General features: G+C 41.0%; 1 long non-coding RNA gene across 1 annotated transcript in view; it reads right to left on the bottom strand.

Moving 5' to 3' along the window:
• The window catches only part of LOC117244171, a 62,658-nt gene extending 58,009 nt beyond the window's left edge, over positions 1-4,649 (bottom strand). Inside the window, exon 1 of the long non-coding RNA XR_004496749.1 lies at positions 4,245-4,649. This is a non-coding gene — a long non-coding RNA (uncharacterized LOC117244171). The remainder of the gene's footprint in view (positions 1-4,244) is intronic.
• Positions 4,650-22,296: the final 17,647 nt, after the last annotated feature.

Here is a 22,296-nt window from a genome sequence, read left to right as displayed (position 1 = left end):
TGGTTTACTGGTCTTGCAAGCAGCACACTTGAATGATTTTACTTTCACCTCCATTACCATTTAAATGCCTCTGTGAGGCATTGCAGTCAGCTCCTCTCCACAGAAATTGAAGAACACCACAAATGACTGTGCATTAATAAAGAGGCAGAAAGCACCGCAGTTTCTCCATTACTCTGTCATCAGAGATATCTGCTCTAGGTTGTGCTCGGAGCATTAGCCCATGTAGCCTGATATGAGTTCACGAGGCTGGAATTCAAAACACTAACCAGCTGTGGGAACCCGGGAAGAAGGCTGTCACACTAAATGGTATCCAGATTAGAGCTGTGAGAATTTGGGAAAGCCCGTCTAGCAAGCAAGATCTCTCGGGGGGAAGGGAGGGAGAGAAACCGTTCCCAAGTTGTTAGACTCCTAAGCCTAAAGGAAACTAGGTCTGTCTCTTTAGATACTGACACTGCAAGGTTTGACTGGAGCTAAATCTGTATCAGTGGATATTTTCCCAAGGGAAGAAATACAGCAAGTTATTTTATTGAATTAAAATACAGATAACTACCTCAAAGATGGCTTTTTCTCCACTGTGCAGCCTGGGGCTGGATGCTCATGACTCTCTAAGTGATCTCACTGTGGTAGAACTGATGGGAATCATGGCCCAAGAGATGGACCCTCTGTATCACCTTGTGACATGTCTGACCTGCAGGTGCATCATTCAAAATCCCCACCAACTAAGCAGGCAAATTCAAGAGATGAATACACAGTCAGATATGAAAGGAAGACAGAGAACACTAGGAATTAATTACTTGTCTAGCCTACAACTGATATTGCACATGGTTGGTGGAAAAGTGAGGCAGGAAATACTTGCCCGTTCCCAGCTCTGATGCCACAGGTGATGTAACATGGGGAAATTTCTTTGCAAGCAAGCACTGCAAAATCTTTTTAAAGGTACTTCTTCTCCAAGCCTTGCTAAGGTATGACAGACCTGAGGACCAAGTCCCAAACTGATATATCCTTGCCCCTTTATAAGTGTCTGTCAAAATTCTCTAAGAAAGTAGGACAAGTGAGAAGTCTCTAGATATGACCATTGGCATCCTGCTTGATTTCCTCAGACGCTGCCACACTAACTCAGCACTCCAAACACAGTGCCCACATGACAGGACAGTTTCAGGAGAGGAGGGGGTGCTCACTGAGCTGTGGGCACATCCATCAGTGCAGGAAAAGAGATGCCCTTCAGGTGCTGGCTGTTGGAGGAATCCATCACGGGGTGGAAGGGGCCTGTTCAAAGCAGGGATGCCTCAGGAAGTGATCTTGTTCTGCATACCCAGTTAGTGACCCTGAACACAGGAGCCATGCAGATGGTGTCAGACCCCTGTGAGACTCTGGGAACATGGCACACAACCTGATTAATGTCACACCTGTAAGGCTTGTGGGAGTGACTAATGACACGTGTCTGGTGAAATCCCCCTCCACAGCATCCTGTCTTGCACTACAGACAAGACTATTTATCTGTTCAACTTTGCTCCAGACTCGGGAAAAAAAAATTCCACAAGTGGTTCTCTTCTGTCAACAAGTTAATTGGTCTGATTATGAAAGAAAACAATCACAGGGACAACAGAAAAAATAAATAAAACAAACAAAAGGGGTGAGACACAGATTCTCTACTATGTATAGCACTGAGGGAGCAAATCAAGTGAAGACAAGAGCACAACTTTCTTCCTCTTTGTTAATTAGAGTGATTGGCAGCAGTCAGGAAAATGTTGATGCTCTGTTGTCTTCCAATATATTTTGTTTCTTCATCAGCAGTATTAATGAAAACAGCCACGATATGACAAATTTTTGTTGTTGAAAGTTTGGTTTGTAATGAAAATGGGCACTACAGTCACATTTTTCTTTGCACCAAACACAACCCAAAACTCTCATTACTAGATGCTTTTTTCTCACTGCTTTTTTCTCCCTTTTCCATAACTAAATACTAGACCAGAAGAAATCAAAGAAGAGAATGGCTGTTAGATATTTTGAGAAATTCTAAGAATATCTTTCCCTGCTCAGAAAAGCCTCCCTGCAGAAGTGACAAAAACAAAAGTAACATAATTTACACATTCCCAACTCCATCTCCCTAAACAGGGCAGTCCACACTCAATTGCAGGGATCATCAAGTCCAGGCTGCCATGCCTGTTTTTAACTCTAGCCCTGCTGAAATCTCTGCTTGGTTTACCTGCCTCACATGTGTTTTTAGCTGCTTCCTAGGTGCTAAAACACCAGATCCCAAATGCTTCCATATCTTGCATGTTCATACAACAGAACCCCTCATCAACAGATTCTCCATGGGAATCCCCAGACCAACCCAGGGCACCTCTCCAGTCACCCAAGAGGCAAAGAATTATAGATGCTCTTTTTTTCCTGAAGTTTCTTTCCCCTCTAGGTAAAAACAACACAAGTTCCTGCAGAAACCCATCTGGCAGTCCTCACTCATGCAAAATCTTCCCCATCTCCCAGCACAGACATCAACTACGGAAGGATGTGCAGGATTAGGCTGCAAGAGATTTAACCTGGGGCAAGCTAATGTGACTCATGAAACGAGACATCAATTACTGAGCATGGGAGACAGATTAAGGGGGAAGTGGAAACTGTTTCTTTTCAGTAACTCGTTTAAGCTGTGTTTGATTTAAGAGGTCCTTGACAAGAAATGCACTTACGGGTTTTAATACTTCAGCCATTCCAAGCTGCAAGTGAATAAACCCAAAGGGCAAAGCACCTTGACCCCTAAACAGCAATCAGCCAAAAAACAGTCAAGATATAACATGTCCAGCCCAACATCCTTTCCCAGATTTCAGCTGGAGTACTACAAAGATTCAGGCTGTCATGATAAAAAATGGCCAGGCAACTCTTCTGGCTTGCTCGGAGTCGGCTGCAATGATTAGCAGCAAAATAGGTCTTCCAGTGACATAGTCAAGGCAAGTTCACCTTTCAGTCTGAAATCCTGATTTTAGATGGTTTTCAGCTGCCCAGTATTTATTATAGCAGCCTGCAGAAAGCTTCAGAGATGCATGAGGACCCCCTGAGCTTAATATTGAATCCAAGAAGTTTGTAGGAGTCTATACAGAGCACACAGAGACTTTCTGCCAGATTTGAGAGACAGGAAGTCTTCCAAGTTGAACAGATAAGTGGATGGGAATCACTGACATTTGAAGGCCTCCCTCCTACCTCTGTCCCTTCAGCTCCAATATATCTAGAAAGATTCACTGGTTCTACGCTGCCCCAGAATGCTTCAAGTGAGGTCTAAAGAAAATGAAAATAACAGTTACGGTCTAACAATATGAGAATACCTCTGCCTGAAAATATTCACATACATCAAAGAAGGGCCTGACTAGTGTTTAAATAAGTCACTTGAATTTTTAGACACTATTACACAAGGGGGTTTTATTTGTACTGCTGCTTTTGATATTTATTTACTTATTAGCAAATAATTTTCATCTGTTAAACATTTGCATCTTATATGAGAAACATCAAAAGCTTCAGACCTTTGATGACGTTTATCCCCATCAGTGCACAGCAAATTACAGCGAGGAGAAAGAAAAATCCAAGCACAAGGCATTCAAAGCAAACCAGCATGGAAGGCAGAAATGCATCTAGCTCCAAGCAATTATATCTTAATGAATAAACATTGTTCTCCACTGCTACCTCATGCTAAGAGATACCCACAACGCAGCCAGCACAAGCTTAATTCTTTCCATTCCTCTTCCTTATGGCAGCATTGTCACTTTTGTTACAACCTGAGCTCTGCAACTCTGGTACTGGCTGAGTGTACCCAGCACTGATGGGAACATGGGAGAATTTTACTCCCAGATGCAAAATCCTACAAGGTGTGGAAGAGGAGAAAATCTCATATATGAGATGTGCAATAATGAGACACTCACTGTTCAGTTTGTGACATCCATCAAGCTGTGCCTTTCTGAAAGGTCCCACGTGTAAAGAGGGGAAAATTCAAACTATTGAGATGTTATGAGAGGGGCAGAGGGGAGAGTAGGGGAGAGGGAGGCAGTTAAAGTTTCCATTAAATATAAAAGTGCAAGATTTTGTACTTTAACTAGCTCCAAAAGTTATGTGAATGGAAATTCAAATATTGACATTTACCTCCAGTGTGATACCTGAAAATGAGAAATGCTCAATCCACAATGAGCACAACTTCTCTTTTTTAAACAAACTGACCTAAAAATAAATCAATAAATTAACTAATCTTGTCTTGCACATACCTTTGCTGTTTATCAGTTCAATAGATGTCTTACTAGAAGCGGTTTTAGAGCAGCTTGAAGCTTGTCTCTGGAGTTCCCCTGGTGACTCTGGCAGGTGGAATGCATTAGCTAAGTCCTCACCTATGTTAGGCAGGGAAACAGGAATTATTTCAAGTAAACAAATGTGACTTTCTCCTGTAAGAGCATCATAAACTCCACAGTTCCCTCCACTTCCCAGTGCAAACACATCTTTTTATCACGCTAAACCAAGCCTTTATTTTATCAGTCACATCGTGGAAGCTGCTCCATAAGATGAGTAGGAAATATTATTTTCTTTTCCAATTAAGGAAAACTTGGTTGCAATCCCCCAGCAATACGTAGGTAGATGTAATTAGGGATTTATACACAGCATTCAGTCTCAGGACTGAACACTACAGGACCAGAGTGTTGAAAGGGACAGCCAGTTTTCTCTGAAGCAAAGGGACCACAGTAAAAAAACCACGTGTCTCTAACCCAGGATTTCCTTCATGCTCTGATCCGAGCAGCAGAAGCTCCACACACCACTCTCCAGTGAGGTCAAGAGCACAGCTACAAGCTTACCCTCCAGTAAAATACAGAAGACTATAGTTTCAAAGTCTCTCAGGCTGTTTAAATCCTTGGCATAGCTCATGTAACCATGCACAGTAGCACAGCAAAGAGTTTGCACTGGTATGAAAGTGACTTCTGTGCCTACATACGTGACAGCAGTGGTTGTGTACTCCAGACTGTCTTCTCTCAGGTCCTGTCACTTCTTTACACAAATGTTCCATCATCTACATGCTCAACAACCAACAGATTCAATAGGTGGAAGGTTAAAAAAACCAAAACAAAACAAACCCACCAAACTGCAGGACAAGGATTTTTTCAGTTTGCTAATGTTCATTAATAATCAGAGTCAATAAAAATTATTACATTTTTAACAAGCATAAGAGGTTGTCTTCAGCACTGATCAATAATTTGAGTGAAATATTTATAACTGCAGTTTCAATAGAACATCCTAAAGCTGTGTTTTAAACAGATTTATGCTAAATTAGAAGTATGATGAATGTTTAAGAGCAGTATCCCTAAAACTACTCATGTTGAAGGAATTAACCTATGGATTGAATGTCTCTTTCAGTTGACAATTACTGCAATCATGGAAAGAAAAGGAGGAAGCATGAATGCCAAGGGATAGGAAATGGGAGGCCTGATTTCTTTTGCAAAATTAACTCTTGGGGCTGAAATAAAATTCAACCTGTTGGCTAAAATTTGGCCTTTTTCCTTTCTAATCAGTTCAACATGTGAGATGTGTCTCAAACTGGACCTTGTACCTCAGGGGGAAAGATTGCTGTTGATGTCTTGTTCTGTAGGGTACTACCAAGAATATTCCATCCACCCCAGCCTTTCTCTGTTTTTAATCCAAATATATGATTAGTATACAGAAGCAACACTAACAGATAGTGCCAAGTCCTAATAAACAATGTCTAAAATATTTTTCTAATTAGCAAGTAGTGAGGTGTCCAAACCTGAAGTCAGCAAAAAGCCCTTTCACCACAGGACAGGGCAGGAATGCAGAGGAGGTGGAAGCAATGTGCGGAACATTTGCAAAGGAATATAATCTCATAGCAACATTTTTCTCTGGTGAAGCATTAGAGCACTTATTTTTAAGCACATATTTAAATCCAATCAACATTTAAAAGCATTAAAGAGTGTGTTGAAATGCTTTACTAAGCCAGGCTTGAGAAATAACTCACTTCCATAAGTTACTCTGATACTGGGGTATGATACAAACTGGAGTTGTCCTCATATCCCTGCTTCCAGAAGATGAAAAAAGGCTGAGAGAATTGGAATTCTTCAGCCTGGAAAAGAGAAGGCTTTGGGGTGAAGTAACTGCAACTTTCCAGTACTTGAAGGGAACCTACAAGAAAGATAGAGGGACTATTTACAAGGACAAGAGGTGATGGCTTTAAATTGAGAGTTTGGGTTTACATGGGATATCATGGGTTTTACTCTGGGAGTGGTGAGACACTGGAAAGGGTTCTTCAGAGCAGCTGTGGCTGTCTCATCCCTGGAAGTGTTTAAAGCCTGGCTGGATGGAGCTTGGAGCAGCCTGGTCTAAAGGAAGGTGTCCCTGCTCCAAGCATTCTCCCTCCAACACCAACTACAAGCTGGGATAGCTGTGCCACTGCAGTCACTTTATCTTTAAGGGGGACAAACAAATAGAAAACACCCAACCCGAAGAGCAGAATCTTTCTGTTTTACAGCCTGAGGAGTGGAGGGAAAGCAGGGAGGGATCTGTGCCTCAGCAGCGTGGCTGTGAGTCACGCTGCCTCCCGGGGCTGCTCCTTGGGTGGTGCAGTTTACACACCATCCTTTGCTCAGAGGATGAGCCTTAAGTCACCATCCAGCTTTTTGGGAAGGAAACAAACACAGATTTTACATACTCTTGGTCATACGGCCTGTGTGATGTTATCTGACGTGTAATTATCAGGAGGAAATTTTCTAAAGCTCAGACTGTTTGCTTCCAAAGGGATCCCAGCGGAAAGCATTTCTACTTCCACATTTCCCCACTTTGAATATCTTCTTGACTATTTTTTTATTGTTATTATTTGCTTTGGTTTTCCAGGTCCTCTTATAATTTCTACCACCTAGTCAGCAAGTTTCGATGCAGTCAATAGCGACTGACCACAGCCGCAGAGCAACTCTGTGCTCACGCCAATTATTTTCAACAATATATGGATTAGATTACACACACACTGCCAGAAAAAACGATCTACCTCAGATTTAAATCATTAAGAATGGCCCTCTGGAGACAATAATCTCTCCTCAATGTGAAGGCTACAGACAAATGTCAGAATTCTGTCTGGCCCAGGAATGTTTCCTCATAACAAGGCTGGTTTGTGCAATCAATGAGGCTGACAAAATCTCCGATACGCTCTCAGGGCCTGATCCAAGGCACAGGGAAGTTTATGGTAACACTCCCATTGACTAGAGCTCTGTGGGAAACCTTTATTTTCCCCTGACCCATGAGAATTTTTGAGATTTTGAAAGCTTTTTTCCCATCCTGACCAAGACGGTAAAATTGAAATCTCAAATTTTTGCAGCCTGAATATCTATTTGCATCACTCCCACAAAAGTGACAAGATTTAAAATTAAATACTGATTAAAATATTTTGTTCAGAAGTGAAGGGAAACAACTAAATTTCAAAATTAAAGATAATTTTGAAAATCAAAGGCTTTGTATTAAGAAATTGGCATTTTTTCAACAAAAATGAGACATCAAAAACTTGTTGAACAATTCCAACATTCTCTTCTGAACTGTAGAGCAGGTCTTTCCTGCATGAGTGAGTTCACCTGGGATATTTTGCTCTTTAAAAATAGAAATCCCTTGTACACAGGAACTCTATTCATCTTCCTAACAAGCATAATTTATGTTCTAGGCACTGAAGAGGGACGGTCTCCCCTTGCACACCAAGAAGTGGAAGCCATTTGATTGCAAGGAGAATAAAAATTCCTCACAGGTAATTTCAAAATGTAAACACCACATCTCTCATTTTAAATCAATTACTCTTCCTTCTGCAAGGTGATAACTGTCAAATCATCTGTCTTAAAGCAGCATTTCCCAGCCCCAAAGGTCTTGAACCCCTGTGAGGCAAACCCCACATTCATGTTACAGCCAAAGCCACTGGATGGAGCTGTTAGAAACAGTCTCACAAGCGCCAGCAGTGAGTCATGTTTAGTCTTTAGGAAATCTGCATTGATATTATTTTTAAGACATTTCCAATGGGAAAGGTCTTGCAAGCAGTGAGGAAGGTTTCTCTATTTGCACAGAGCTCTTGCTCCAAAGGGAGCAGGCACAGGGACACTCTACAGAGGCCCTGAGAGATGACTGAGGTATTTTGCAGAATATGAGCAAGCAACACTGAGTACACACAAACACACACCTGCATCCCCACACCAATTTCATTTCTTGTGAGGAGAAACTGTCTTGGAACCTCAATATGGATTAGCATTCAAAAAGATAAACAGAGCTGGACAAGGCCCACTCCAGGTGGAGAGGAGAGAGGAAATGGAGGAAAATATATCTACTGACCTACTGTTGTCCTGAAAAGAAACTTGGGGAAAAACTGGAATTTAAATTAAAAAATCCTGATAGTCAATGCTAAGGTGTTCTCCTGTGCATTAAGCAGTTCCTGCCAAGATTTGAGTCCCTGCAATCCATAATTCTTAAGGACAGTAGTTTCCCAGACAAAGCATCACTGGTAAAAGTAATATAGAGCTGGAGTTCATTAATCTTCCTAAATGTGTGTGTGTGTGTGTATGTACAGCTAGAGAAAAATACTGAAAATCCAAGAGCTAATAATAAACCAGGTGACAGCATCTGCAAATAAATGGCTCCTCCATGGGAGCTCCTGAGCTGATGTTTTCCAGTCTCTGACTCCCAGGGCTATGTGAACTGTCACCTTCAGAACCTGGAGCACACTTTTCCACACAACAGAGAGAGCAGAGCACCCAAGGCTCCAGCTGAGTGTCAAGAGAGGAGCAGGCCACATTCAGCAACACCCTGGAGCAGCACAGTGTCCTCTGTGACACCAGCCATCCACTGTGGAATGTGCCACTCCAGGAGCACCTCTGCATTTACTGGGCAGTAAATCCCAGCGCTCCTCCCATGCCTCTGACTTGGACAACCAGCGCAGTAAGTTTAACTTCATATTTTTCATAATAACTTCAAAATAAGTGCCTGTGTCAGCTCAGTGAGCAATCTACCCAGATATCTCCCCCCCATATCTCTGGCTTTTGATGAGCTGTCAGGAAATTCAGGATAGCATTCAGTTCCCTCACTTCTAGTTAGAGCCTAAGGCCAGTTTCACAGACACTCCTTTAACCTCCCACTTTAAACCTCTTGCTGAGTGGGCCATGTTTTGTATCACCAGCCACCTTTCCTTAGCTATCATCTCAGCTCCCACAGCAGGCAAATCCAGCAGCTTTCCCAGCACAGGAGCCCTCTTGCAGTGCTTCCTGGACAAAGTAGCACTTGAGGTCTGTGACTCCCCCAGCCCCCCCTTACTCTCGCATCCTTGCACCTATTCACGCTTTCATACGCATCAGGCCAATTCACCGCCCCCTTGCCCAATCACCATCCAAATGCAAAGCTTCATCTGTTGCCTGAAAGGTTTTCAGATGGTGCAGCAGATGGAAAAAATGCTTAATTTGTCTCCAGTTTGTTGTATTGGTGCTATGCATCATGTTTGCTGTTAAAATAAGGAACGGGGGAGTCAAAACATGTGCTCATCCTGCTCCTTCATGGGTTGTGGCATCCTACAGGGCAAAGCAAATATTGTGTCTCTCCTGAGAATAGCTGCATAATGTCAGTTTGAAGATTCTAGAGAGCAGGGTGGGTCCAGCTAAAATTGTTAGACAGCAAGCAAAAAGCACAAAGAGAAGCTGGCAGGCTTCTGAGAGGAGCGGGAACTTTCCTACAGGAAAGACATTCTAAAAGAGCTTCATTTGTGGGATGATGTGGGATACTAAAAGACTTCTTAGGAACTGCATGGAATTAGCTACAACCTCAACATTCACCAATAACTCATAGATACAAAGGCTGAAGGGCATGAAGCAAACTGTAATCTGGTAGTGGGGGAATAAGTGACTTAAACTGGATCCCTCTTGGAAGTTGTGAGCTTCCCACACCAGAGTGTTTTCTTGTCATTTTTTTATCGGAAGCACAGCCTAAAGAAGTTGAGCTTTTTGGCATCTTGTGGTGCATGTGTAAGAAAAAAGTGTCATAGCTCTGCCTCAAGAGTAATGCACCATGACATTACAGTTTGGCTGGATAGATTATACATCTAGCAGGACTACAATAAACCAGAGTCAAAAAGCCACCAAGAGGTCTGCTGTGCAAAAGATACAGAGAAAGTTAATATATATGTCTTATTCAGTAGCTGATCTGATGTTCAAAATATTCCTGAAAGAAGTACTTCCACTAATGGGTAATCTCAACTTTGTTCTATACAACAGATACAGTTTTATTCTCAACCTGCATATTTCAATCCATAAAATATGACTGAATTTGAAAAACAAAGGATAATAAGTCTATCCATCCCCTTTTTAATTAAACTTGGAAATTAGATGCCTGTTCCATGATTGGTATTACTGATTTTTTTGGTTGATTCTGGCAGGGCCAAGCTTGGGGCTTGTTTTTTTTTTCAAGGAAAGCAAACTGAAGTAACTATATTGTTCTACTGTGGAGAGAATTTCCACACTGCCATCAGAGCTTTATGAATATGTACATACATACACAGCTGTTCATGCCACCAAGAGCATGGAAAAACTTTGCATCCAACTTTGGAAAGTTTTTTTTTTTACTCCATGGAAATGGGAAGTTTAACTTTCAAACTTTGAAAGGCGCTTTTATTCTTTCTTTCTGTTTCCATGATGGGACTAAGGAGAAAAGGATAAAGGGTGACAAAAAACAAAAAGGAGAAAGAAAAAAAAAATCAAGAAGGGAACAAAATTTGAAATCAGAACTCAGAAGTTCTGTCAGATATTTTCCAAGTGTAAGAAGTTCTTTCCTGAGCTTCTTCAAAAAGGAAAAGTACTCTGATATCTCTTAATTTTGAAAACTTTTCTAGTCTGAACTTGCACTATTAGTACTCTTATGCTTGTTACAATGCAATCCATTACCAAAGACTCAACAACTGTAAGGTTATTGACATAAAAAACATCCATGTATAAAATATGAGCTATAATAAAAGGCATCTTTTTAGGATTAAAGTACATCTGATATGTGAGCACTGCATCATTTATACCTAAGTAATGTGTGTTCTTGGTTTCTACCAGACAGGAAGATTCTCCATAAAACAGATCAGTTCTGTATGAAAAATAAAGTGTCAGTGAGAGCATTCTTTATCCCTGAGATAAAAAGGTAGTTTGTTTTCTCTGCTCTTTCCTTGGACTTGGAGAGGACTGAGCAACACAGTGAGATTTTAAATCAGAGATACCAAAACCTCTAGTGGTTTTTAAGCCTAAACTCACTTTTTTTTTTTTTTTTTTTTTTTTTTGGCAGGAATATAAGATAGACCCATTCATGATGATTAATGATCAAAAGAAAGTCAGCTAAAGAAAAAAATATTAAAGTGCAAAGTTTAAGCTTTATGGACTTACAGAATAACTTTTCTGACCTGCTGGAGGAAAAAGGAAGTAAACTCAAGCCACTGAACTCTCTGGATTGCACAGGCCTGTGACAATGACCTGAATCTCATCTCTGGCTTCAAATGTGCACCAGAATCATGATGAAATAATGTATTCAATACCAGCATTCTTGAAGGGGCACACTAGGTTAAGGCCAAAATTCACAGGTATTGAAGATAAACAGAATTAACTAAAATTAAAAATATCCTATATTTTTGTGTAAAACTGTCCCTCCAACATCCAAGCAACAGACATGCATAGATGTATGCACTTGCTCCTTCTCTGCTGCTGGGAATTCTGCCAACATGTAGGATTAAACCACACTTCCATATCGTTCCCAGATGTGCAATCAGAAGAACATCCTAGAGCATCACCTCCACAGTTTGCCCTAGGAATCAAAGCTGTTCTTTATCCCACCCACCATTAACATCTTTTCATAATTCATCGACCAGCGATAAACTGAAACGCTGCACAAACTTAGCCCTGATTTATTTCATTTAGTGGGTTTTGTGACTACAAGACCTGCCTCTAATTTACCATATTTTAAAAGAACTACTCCGAAGCAGCACGTGTTTTCCCAGGCTCCAGCTACGCTGTCTGGGGCGATCCGTTCCCTGCAGGAATTTCCACTGGGAAAAGGAAGGCGAAGCGATGCAGCTGTGAGGTGTCTGCCCGTGCCTGACCCTGGGTCAGCAGCAATAGCCCAGGAGGTGCTGGAATCTCTCGTAGCCTTCTGGAGGATTTTCACAGCTCTGCATTTCTGTGGTGGGACTCTTCTCCCCGCCCCTGGCAGCCCCATCCCAGGGAGCATCCCTGGCACGGCCTGAGAACAATACACCAATGTGATTTCAATTAGGGCAATAACAATTTTATGATGGTTCAGCCCTCACCATCTGTCCAAGGGGAGCAAGGCTCTGCTTGGTTTGGGGCTTGGGGGTTTTTCCTCCTCTTCCCATTCCCCTTTCTTATGACAAAGCCATCTACATAACAGAGAGATTTAATGGGGTATATGGCAAAAAAACAAAAGAGAAAATTAAGGAAGTTCCACTATTAATTTCCACCACATTGGAGCATTACGTAATTTATCACTTAACATGTACATAATTTAGCATAATTCAACATTCAAGCACATTAAACAAAGGCACAAAAACAATAGTGAAAGCTTATTAATAAAACTGATTCTGCCTTTCCAGAGGATTAATGTCTGTCTGAAATCACAGTTCCACTAAAACTTCATTTTCAAAAGTTTAGGTGCACTTTGCACTGGAAGACAAAAAGTGGATCAACTTATCTGAAGCAGAATAATTGAACAGGAGGAATTTTATAGGTTTCCACATGACTGTCTCAAAATCTTTACTTCCTGTACACATACATACAGGCAGTAAATCAAGATTTTTAAAGCCATTTAAATCTTGAGGGAGCCTGTCTGACTGCCCTTGTGCTGCCACTTTCCAGGGCAAAAGGTCAGGCATGGGTCTGCCTGGACAGCCAGTGCCTTACCCTATGGAGATGTCACATGTGGCAACTTCCACAAGCCCACACCACTGAACTAACTGGGGTGGTTTGTGGCCCTGGGCCCTCACCCAGAGAATTGCATGGTCAGATCTCATTTCTGTCCCAAGAAGGGAAGAAAATAAAGTGCCCCAAACCAGGATGCAGTAGGAAGTCTCAGGGCACACTTGAGAGTGAGGGATGTAGGGAAGTGCTGAGATAGGAAGGTACATCCAAGGTAATTCCAAACACCTGGCTCCAGGTGTGTTTTGGGATGCTTTGCAGAGCCTGGCCCATTACAGAAACTACTGGAAAAACATGTGGGAAAGGAGGGGGAGGGTGGGGGAGAAGAAACAAGAAGAAAGATCTTTCTTCCAACATACTGAAACAATTAATTAGAGCAGATTTAATCATTTCACTCATGTTGAAGGGAGTAAATTCATGCTAAACTTGCCACGCTGAAGATAATGGAACAAGTCATGGGAAGGAAGATGTTACTGAGTTAAAGAGCAATGAAGGAGGAAGCAGCAAATACTTTGCTTTGTTTTAAGATACTCTGTAAAGTTATGTCATCACACTGAGATGTAGGGATGAGTAATTCATTCAGATCATGGATTTTCCACCCAGATCTTTTCTAGCTTTGTTTCAGTCAATACAAAAAAATTGTATTTCAACATAATTTTTCAAAAATATGGTGATTTTCTATATTAAGAAACAGCTTTAGTATTCTAAAAACTAATACTTTTCTACATATCAGCCAAAACTCGCTGTTTATTTCCCTTCATTGCTAAATATCTACAGCCTGGAAGTCACCTTTGCACACTGACACACTGTCTAGAAAGTGGGAATATACCAGGCAGCAGAGCTCTTATAAATTATCTGCAGGAAAGTAAATGGACATCACATTTTCCCTTTCATCCCCCAAAATGATGGTTGCACACAATCACAAATGGAGACAGAATAAGAGATGAGGAAGCAGAGGGGAGCAGAAATAAATTCTTCCACTTACAAATAATGAAGACATAGGAAGATTAACCCCAACTTGTAGTTATATCATTCAGTGCAAATATGAGCAATAAAATTAGAAAAAACAATTAGAAAATATTGAAAAGGTATTGAAAAGTGTTAGATTGAAATGAGTGTAAAGGAGCTTTAGTATGGTCTTCAAGTGAGTTATCGCTGGGTGCAAACTGTTTTTGAAAACCCATTTCTTGATCTTTATTTCAGCAATTTAATTTCAGCCAAAAAATTCTATTCAAACCCATCTCCAAAATCCAACTCCCTGACAACACAGCACTGGTCACTCATCCTCTTTTGGATGATTATTGGACCAAGCATCATAAGAGCTACAAATCCATATTTTAAGAACATTCTTACCATGATTGCTCCTGGGCACTGTGGAAGGAGAGGAGTGAAGGATGAAACCATATCCTATCCAACCATATTTGTCCACATAAATAACTGATATCTTACTCAGACCTCCCCAGGAAAAGAAAACAGTACCTCAAATTTAATTCTATCTTTGTGGGAATAGGAAACTCTCACCTCAAATACCTTTCACCAGTGCATTTATTCCTCTCTTACTATCCTTGATGACTTCTGAAGGTAACTTTGAATTTTGGAAAAGCCTGCAGCTATAGCAATGAAAGATGTTCCTAGAAACCAAATTCAGAGTTTCACCTTAAAGCTTTCTAATAGAATATTTCTCTCCCTAACTCCTACCATACTGAATATTAACCAGGAAGGATTGATTTGAAAATAAGAGAAAAAATCTATTGATTTTAACAACTTTGTGTAATGAAGTCAACACAAATATTATTGCCAATTTAGAAAGCAGAATTTCATGTTTAGGTTGTATCTAAATATATAGATCAGAGTTCAATATTTCATTTTCTGACTACTGACAATTCTTATCAGACATTTTTATAATTCATTGCATCTACTGTCTACGAGTATCTTTTTAATGAAAAAGCCTGTTTATATGAAGTTGAGGATGCTTCAGTCTGTGGCACCACTCAAACAACAGTTATTCATGAAAGCCTAAGGAAGGACTTGTTTCACTACATTTTTTGTCAAATAATGAAATTCTGGTGCACAAAAAAACACCTAATTTAAATTTGTGTCATATTTTTCAGAAGGTGCAGAAGTTTGAGCACCTCCTGGAGTGTTCTTAAATATAGCAGGCCATGATGAGTGATCAGGTCTGATACACTGTGGGACAAGACAATTACATATCTTTCCAAAATATTATTTGAATTTCTTATAGGCAAAGTCAGCAGGGCTAAAACACACAGTCTATGGGATCAATGTCCAATTTTACTGAAGAAACTTTGAAAGCTTCACAAATTATTATGCAAAAAATTAAAGCCTTCTGGGCTTAAATATAGTGGCATTTGGATTGGTCTAACAAGTTACATGATGCATCTTCCTGCTGATTAGGCCAGAAATTAAAGTTCTTCAGCAAAATGTTTTTGCACCAGTTTTAACCAAACAGAGCACACAGGTATATGAAGACATGAAACAGAACTTTCTTCTCAGATGTTCTTCAAAATATTCTGAGAGTTCAGGTAAGTTCACTGCAAGACATGAATGAAGTTTTAGGACTATTCTGATTTTTTTAATGCTATTCACACCACTGCCACCCTTCATTTAACAACCCTGTTGTTTAAAAATAAAATCAGATTGTCTGAAAATGTATAGAATTTGTTATGTGGGAACGTTCAATGACTCTCAGAGACTGGCTTTTTAGGCATGCCTGGCACTCAGAAGCTTCTGGCATAAAATTGAACATAAGTTTTTCAAAGGAAGATGAGCACTCAATACTCAGCAGTTTCTGAAAAACAAGCCAATTTGAGCCTTTCTAAAAGTCTGTCCTTCATTATGGAAACTCAGTAAGATCAGTTCAGAGCAGGGAGACTCTTCACCACTCACAAAACTCTGCTTCTGGACCATATCAGGACTTGGCAAGAACAGCCTACATTCTTCACTGTCAGCTTCAACCAGGACTAAATGAAGACAAGCCTTTCAGTCAAGGTGAATGTTGGATTTTTAATATTTAATAAAAACACCCCATTCCTATGAACCCATTAGCTAATAAAAAACAGCTCTGCTTTCAGAGTTAGAAGATAAAGAAGAGGAGTTTAAACTTTAAAGGGAATAATGCAGTAAATTATTACATTCAGGAATTATATCCTTAACTGGTGCAAACTGGCACAACTTCAACAGGGCCCTGTTGATTAACATCAGCACAGGATCTTGCCTAACCTGTTCAGCACCAACAAATGCGTGCACCCTTGTGATGCTGGCCCCAGAATATCTAAGGTTTGCTTTCAGCAGGGGCTAGTCAAAGAGAGAGACAATTCATAAATTATAAAGAACAATAAATAAGTTTTTCTTCATTTTGTATGGACTCCAAAAATCTATTTTCTTTGCTTGTACTTTGGTTATTTTTGCTCATGAAGGCTTTGGGACAGCGGCAGTGGAAACTGAAGCTGTCTGGTTAATCTGAGGTCAAATTTTGTGTAGGCAGCTGCAATCCAAGCTTCCCCACCCTGCCCTACCACTAGAATGAACTCTGACCTTCTGGGACCACCCCCTCACTCCTGCAACAACTCGAGCCACATTTCTACCGAGTGAGCACAGACAGTCAGCTAAAATGCCAAAATATCTATGTGTGAAAATACATGTGCACACTGTCAGGTCTCTGTGACTCTTTCACTTGGAAAACACCCAAGACCACCAAATGCATTTGGCAGTCTGGAATCTAGTGATGAACCAAGGCACTCAGTGCATGTACTCTGTCCTTGGGAATGAGTTAGGTTTTTGAACTGAAGCAGTGGTTTAAGGGAAAAAGAAAACACATATGCACACAGAGCCACTGCCACCCCACAACCTCACACATCTACAGCAAGGCTCCCAACCCATCTAAGTCTGTGGCATCTGCCAAAATATTAAGCCCCTGCCAAATTCACATCTGCCATATTCACAGCAGACTGCTGGGTGGTGAGCACTTCTGAAGTCAGGCCCCTGATTCAGGGGACTGAATATGGATTTAAAATTTGAATTTCCTAGGCTAAGTGATCAGTTTGTTGTTTCCCCCATACATTGACATGGCCTTCAGGAACATGGAAAATCCCACCCCAGAAACCTACAGTAAATCCTGGCTTCTGAACATCTACATTATGAGCATATCTTTAAGCCTTTAGCCCATGACCAAGAACAGCCTCATTGATTTCAATGCTGCAGCACTGCACAGAGAACATCAGCTGTGGAGAGCTGACCGCCTGAATGGCTAAGCCAGAGGAAGGGCAGCAGGAAGTTTTACCATCCTGATTTTACAGGTGGGAGACTGAAGCACAAGGAAGCAAAGGAGGGGCAGGAAAGATGTAAGTGATATGTTCAAGGCCACCCAGGAAGGCTGTTGCAGGGTGAGTGCATGAATCCACATTTCTCACTCCACCCCGTTCCCCTCCTCACTGCAGGCAGTCTCCACTCCCAGAGCTGGGGAAGAGTTTCTGTGGGTCAGTGCTTCTGTGGATGGTGGTCACCCAGAGGAGCCCACGTCTTCACAGGTGCAGAAGGGTCCAAATCAACTTGCAGCTCTTGAAACCATCCAGCAGAGAAAGGACCACTGTCTAAATGAGTGCTCACATCCTCCTCCTTAGGCTCAAGGAGACGGAGCTGGCAACAGAGGCCTCAGTAAGGACCACACTGAAAAATCCCAGGGAAGAATGGTCAGTGAGAATTTCCTGATCAACACCAGCTGCTGAAGACACGGGAGAAAAGGAGGCAGCCTAAAGAAGCACTTTAAAATGCTGGTTCTGATGATTTTAGAGAAAAGAGAGCAGCATAGGCCAACATGAAGACAGTGCAGCTCAGAGACAGAGAATGAAGGATTCAAGTGCAAGTGGGCAGATGATTCCTTGTACTCCTTTTGTGCAAGCCACCCCAACCCTTCTCCTTCACTGGTTTTAAACCATAAATGCCTTGAGGCAAGGACTGTGACCACATCTGTCTTCATTTCACGCTGAGCTGTGGACAGTCACCACATGAGTTTGAACCTCGTTACCATCCAGATAAAAAGTTTATAATACAAGTCTGGAAGCTTTTTAAGCCTGTATAGAGGGTCGATTTAATCCCTAAACATACATTAAAGAGTCAACCACAAGAACAGGCAGAATGGGAGGGATAAGAGTCACTGACACACTTGGTAACTTGTGTTTCCTAAATCCCCTCCAAATAAGAAAGACATTTGTCCCTGAGTGACAGGAGAGAGCCCAAGAATCAGATGTCCCCAGACACACACAGGTGGAGACAGGCACAGAGAGCAACACCACATCTCATGATGAGCTCTGCTCAACACTCACTGGAGGTACAAACAGATTTGAGTGTTGGCTGTGCAGGTTCACAGGGGAGACACCTGGTGTGTCTGTACAAGGAAATCCCAGCAGCTGTGGCATTTTTGGGAATCACTATTAGAGGGTTTTTAAAACTGCAGGAAAAGAGCTGGCTTGATTGTCTGGCAGCTAACTGGAAACATTGCCCAGGATCCTGGTTCAGAGACGTCCAACCAATCTTTAGGTAACATCTGTAGTGCCACTGACAGCCCAGCTGTTTGACAGAGTTCCCTGTCTCTGACAAGAAGGGAGGGATATCACTGTAGAACACACAGACCAGTAAAGCCAAGATTAGCATAGTCTGGCTTCCAGAGAACACAGAACATGATATCCACCACTAGGCTTTGGTCTACATACCACAGACTGCATTTGTGAGAACCGAACATTGCATCCATCCCAGCATTTGTGTTCAGAGCGACAGCGCAATTTTGCAGCAAATGCACCCATTGTCCCCCATGGACAATAAGGTGGTGTTAGATCACAGGTTGGACTTGGTGATCTCTTCCAGCCTAGCTGATTTCATGATTCTGGATCACATCCAGGCTTGCTTCAGCATGGTTTAGTATGGCACCTTCTCTTAAAGGTTTTGGACCACAGGCATTGGGATATATTCAATCCAGAGCACATCTCCCCTTCAGCACACACAGCTACAGGGGCTCAGCACCAACTGCTTTGATCCACTGATGCTGCACCAGATTAACCACCAACAAAGCCAACACAGCTTGGAAATTACTGAGAATTAATTGCTCTGTTGATGTGAGCATTTTAATAAGAAATAATCACCATAAGCAAAGAGATAAAAGTGAAAAGCAAACTACAGAACAATTCCTGTGGTCGGAAAAGAATGGCAATATGTGTAAACTGAAAATGTAAAATCCAAGTCACAGCACTTAAGTCTTGTCTGAACAACTATGAAAACAATTTTCACCAAGAGGTGGTCTTTGGGCAACAATAAAGTTCTGTTCATAAAACAGAACCTAGTTCTCCCTCTGAAAAACATTCTAAATGCATGTTTCCTCCAGAAACACAAAATCCAATTATTTTTTATTTTTTTTCTTCAAAAATAAAAAAATCACTAAAGTCATGAAGAGTTTGAAGCCAGAAGATGAACACTGAAACACAAATTTTTCATTTTATCTAGATCAAATGTCAGGCTGATTGAATTTTGGCTATACTAATATTTGAAGTTTTTGTTCCAACTTACCAGCAGTGCAGCCTAAGAAAATGAACCTCTAACAGTAGGAAAGATTATCACCTACACTCATAGGAGAATCAGAGAGTAACTATCCCTCCTTATAAAAGTATCAGCTGGTTCAAAACTTGTCAATAAGAACAAGATCCCCACATGCATTTTCCCCTATGTAATTGACTCAAATTCTGGAAAAAAACCCAAAATTAAATACATTATTAGTTGATTAATTAATAATGGCTTCAAGATTTCCCCAGCAGCAGTTTGGCAATATCAAGCTCTTAAATAAGAGTTAGTCCCACACAAAGCAAGATAAGGAGAAATTCTGACTTTCTACTGATGCCACAGTAATGAGGAAGGCAGAGTACAATCCAAGAAAACAAAAAATATTTCAGCATCAAACTCCATGTTCACACTTCAGGCAAGGAGAAGGGAAGGTATATTGCTGCCCAATAATCTATGATTTCACTGAATTCTCTCAACACAGACAGAAAAATCTCCATCTCAAAAATCCTTAAGGTGCAGTACATATGTGTATTAGGACACCACAGAACTCCTAAGGCTTTCAGTCCAAGCTCTTCACAGGCTGTAATGAAAACCAAAAGTTTCTTCCGTTGCCGAAATTAATAGACATTCCTTTAACCCACTGGTTAAGTAGCAGACTGAGGAGATATTCACAATGATGAATCAATTCTTTTTCCTGGCAGTTTAATGGGATTATAGGAGTGCCATGTTAGCCCCCAGAACATCGGGGTCCTCTTTCTGCCTGTTTATCAGTGAGAAGTTTGTAAAGATTTGGGGTAAAAACACACACATGAGCAATTCTAACCCTATGGAACAGAAGAGTTACCTCTTTTCAGGCTGAATGGAAGTTGCAACCCAGGAAAGAAACACCAAATATTAGAACACCAGCTTGATCTGAGGTAACACAACTGGCATGGCATTATATTGCTTTCTCAGAATGAGGAAAGAGCTTTCTCTCATGTCCCATTAATCTTTGTGGAAAGCCCAGTCTAGAGGTGACAAGGAACAAAATCAGTAACAGTCAGTTGTATGAAGCAGAGCTTCCAGCCAAAATCTGCTTGCTTAGAGACAGATGGCAGATACAGCCAGTGCTCAGAAACTACAGCTGTGTGCCTCAGCTCTCTCAGATCTATGTGTGTGATCATTAAAGATTTTCAAATTATCTAATAGACCAGAGTCTCCTGGAGATTTGGGTTCCCAGTCTCTTGTTTTCTTTACAGAGGACCACATTAAACTTACCCAGAACAAAGTCAAAGAAAACAGTTCTCAAGCTTTTCCATTTAAAAGTGTTATGCACACACAAACACTCTGAGTGGGGCTTATTTTTGTCCTGTGAGTGCCATTTGCTCACACTCTGCATGAGCAGGAACAGTTGGGAACAAATTACAGCAGGAAGATTGAAGAGCTCTCACTGCACCTCTCCAGCCTGGACACCACAGGTGGGCATCACCCTTTTCTTCCTCCTTTTGCTCTGGAGAACAGCTCCAGCCTTCCCAGGTGCCATGGGGTGCACATGGACATCTACCTGCCTGCACATTTGGAGAGCTCCACAGAGCCTCTGAACTCGTTCCCAGCCTGCTGCACACACACAATTATTGCTGGTCAGGTTCTGGTTAGCCCAGTGCAGGCACCAACACCTTATGGCCATGTGTAGAATGTGTCCATGGGCAGGGCTCACAGGGCTCTCAGTAACTGCCCTGAGACTGAGAAAACATTTGTCTCGTGTTTCTTCAGTGGTAGAGAGGATCTCTCCCATGAGCTCTCCTAAATATCATAAATACCCTTTATTTTTGCTCTATTAATATCTTTTTCTCTATATATAAATGCAAGCTCCTCAGTGCTAAAAGTTTGACCAGCATCCAGTTCTCAAGGCTGAGGTATCCCACCACAGCTCTTTATTGTAACCAAGCTGGCAAAAACCTGGCAATACACCAGGATAAGATGAACGTTTCCTGTTAAATCTCATCAAGCATCTTAGGAAGAAATATCTCTCTGGAACAAAAAGCTTTCCTCTCTCAGGGTGGGAAGTACCCATTCTGACAGTGTTTAATAACAAAAACTTGAATTGTTTCATTGCAGTTGTATCCTCCTGACTTCCTATTTCAAGATACTCTTTCAATAAATCCAAGCAAATGCAGGCTTTTGTTGTTAGTTGCACTAAACAAAGCAAAATTACTTTATTACTTTATGCAATAAAGCGTGTCAGCACTTCTGAATCAATATTTTTATTGAAATATATGTAGTAAGGGTTAAAAAGTATTCATTTGGTAAAAGAAGTTTTTATTTTTAAAGTTCATATTACCCATGTATGGAAGTATGAAAGTCACGCTTCCTGTATGGATACCTGTGTTTCCATTTCTTACTACTTGTTAGATCTATAAGGGTTTTTTTTGTTGTTTGTTTATCTTTAAGTGTATAAAATCCTCATGAAGGCTGTTGAAGGTATGTTTTTAAAATGGCTTGTGACCCTAACTTCTCAAAAAGACCATCACCACATTCCATATAAAATACTACAAATAAATGCAAGTATGGAGGGACGATTTACCTTTTTATCTGATTTGTGACCATGATTGACTCTCTTAAATTATTGGCATCCAGACCATAAGACAAATCTTCCAGGCAGAAACAAATCTGAAAGCAAACAGTACAAAAAGAAATAGCTCAGTTTGATACCTGGACAATAAATTCAAGCCAAAATGAATGTTCAAACACTGATATTTGGCTGTGTGAAGTCCCTGCCATCTTCTAGCCTGACAACAGAATA

The sequence above is a fragment of the Parus major genome, chromosome 3 (assembly GCF_001522545.3).
Source record: "Parus major isolate Abel chromosome 3, Parus_major1.1, whole genome shotgun sequence".
In the NCBI taxonomy this organism is placed as follows: domain Eukaryota; kingdom Metazoa; phylum Chordata; class Aves; order Passeriformes; family Paridae; genus Parus; species Parus major.
Note: the sequence above shows the minus strand (reverse complement) of the source record. Positions and strands in the feature narration are given on the sequence as shown.